The sequence below is a fragment of the Blennius ocellaris genome (genome assembly GCF_963422515.1).
Source record: "Blennius ocellaris genome assembly, chromosome: 21".
NCBI lineage: Eukaryota > Metazoa > Chordata > Actinopteri > Blenniiformes > Blenniidae > Blennius > Blennius ocellaris.
In genome coordinates, this window is record NC_137670.1 from 4,015,066 (window position 1) to 4,017,499 (window position 2,434).

The following is a 2,434-nucleotide window of genomic DNA, read 5'->3' on the forward strand; positions in this document are numbered from 1 at the left end:
CTGAGTTTGTGTGCAACGCCTTCCTGCAGCGTGTGTGTTGATGTGTGGGAGGCGGAGCAACGCTGCTCCTAGTTTTATACCACCCAGAAAAGCAAGAGAAGATAATAAAGACTGGATCCGGTGAGGAACTTCAAAAATAAGATAACCTACTTAGTAAAAAAATTGCTTCTGAGCACAATGAGTGGCTGGAAATTCAACAGATTTGCATGGAAACTAACCTGGTGTTGTATATTTATAAACATCACCTGAAGTTTGAATAAACCTGATGGAGAAAAACAATATTGTTTATGAAACAATATTTTTTTGTTTACTTATTAACTTTATTTGTTAGTGTGTTTTTACTGTAAAGCCCTTTGTGTAACAATTGTTCTTAAAAGTGCTATATAAATAAATGAAATTAAAAAGAAATACATAAAAAGACCGATTCAGTGAAAGGATAAAACGCAGGTCAACTTGTGTCTCGGATTCATTTTTCATGTGGCACTTCGGGTAAATTAGTTCTGCATATGTTAGGAATGTAATAGAGAGAAGCCAAGAACAAACTGATTAAAGTAGGAAATGACATACAAACACATGCATTTACAGAAACTTACTACAATCTCAACATAAAGCCAATTTTTTTTCATCTAAAATCACACACACACACACACACACACACACACACACACACACACATCACAGGTTTTAACAAGTAGAATATATCATTTATATTCTTGATCATGCACGATTAAATGATCAGAAACAGATTTGACCTGAGTACAAGTTGTACAGTTCACTCACGAGCACACGTGCTGTTATTCTGAAGTCAACTTTGAAACTTCCCTTTTGTTTCCGGTCTCTGAGTACTACTTCTCTTCACCACGTGAACGCGCACCTGCACACGCACACATCCACTTTACACCCATTTACTCACAATAAAGAGAAAACAAATGTGCATGTGATCATTATATTGTAAATATAATATATTGTCACACACACACACACACACACACACACACACACACACACACACACACACACACACACACACACACACACACACACACACACGCACCAAACACAAGAGGGGTAAAAACACAAGACGACCTCACCACAGAGTATTGTCACGCCACTCGTCTTCGAGCTGGTTCTAATTTGAGCTCTGTGTCCAGTAAAGTGACGGAACCAGTGTGCTTTGGGTTGCAATCACAGAGACTCCCTGTGCAGCGCTCTGAGATGAAGATAACATACCCCAGATTCACAGCCTGTTCCAGCACAACCGGTTCTTTGGCCTGTATTCTAAATATGTAGAACAAGGTCATACCTGACTAACCCCGAAGCTCTCAGACAAGCCTTTCTGCTCCAGAGGAGTAAAACAAGGCTGCATGGAGCCCCGAGAGTGGCCAGATTAATGAGAAACCAGGCTAAATTCGGCAGCGCGACCAATGCTGTTAATAAAATAATAATAATAATAATAATAATAATAAGCCTGACTTCTGCATTTTGTTATAAGAGCTGAAGGGATTTCACACCGTGACCGTACTTTATACATGATAAAGATTCAATTTGCATATTATCGGCCTCCAAAATAAGCCATTTGTTGGCCTATTTCCAGACTGGGATTAATCTTTAAAAGCATTACTAAAAAGAGCTGTAACACTTGCAATAATAAAAGAAGACAAAAGAGATGATCTGTTGTTTCCTCTGCTAATGCTACTTATTTCATTAACAGATGTCTTGTTCAAAGCAGGGGTACTCAGTCTGTGTGTGTGTGTGTGTGTGTGTGTGTGGGGGGGGGGGGGGGGGGGGGGGGGGTTGTTGATGGTGCTCAGACACCAATTCACCACCTGTTTTGTCTCTTTAACAGCAGAACTCTTAATGACTGTTCTGATCCAGAAATAATAATATATATATTATTATGGAGGATATAAATAATCTGTCGAGTCAGACACATTTTAGTTCAGCGGCCACATGCTGTACAACCCAATTTCATCTTGATTGGTATATAAGTGTTTAAATTTAAACTTTAAAGTTTTTCTTTGTTGTGGCGCAGAGTACACGGGATGAAGATGTCCATATTTTCACAAAAAGAAACAAATACTCAAGAAAATTACTTCATCTTAAGCAATTAGGATTATTATTATCAAAACAGAGCGATTTGGGGCAAGTTTACACAGCAAATGATCCAAAGTGAAAAATGAAAAACCTTCGTTGGTGGTGCTTGGAGCCACTGCAAATGTCACGGCTCTCAACGTGGAACTTTTGGAAAATTCTTCGACTTCATTGCCGTGTAAACAGGAAAACACCCGTCTCCTTGTTGATCGCAGAAATGCTGCGCATGGGCGCCATGGCTGTGGTAAATAGTTCTTCTGCACATGTACACGCACAAGAATAACAAACATGGCGTCCTCCAGACTGACACAACCCTCGAGACCATATTGCACTTTTATAGTCG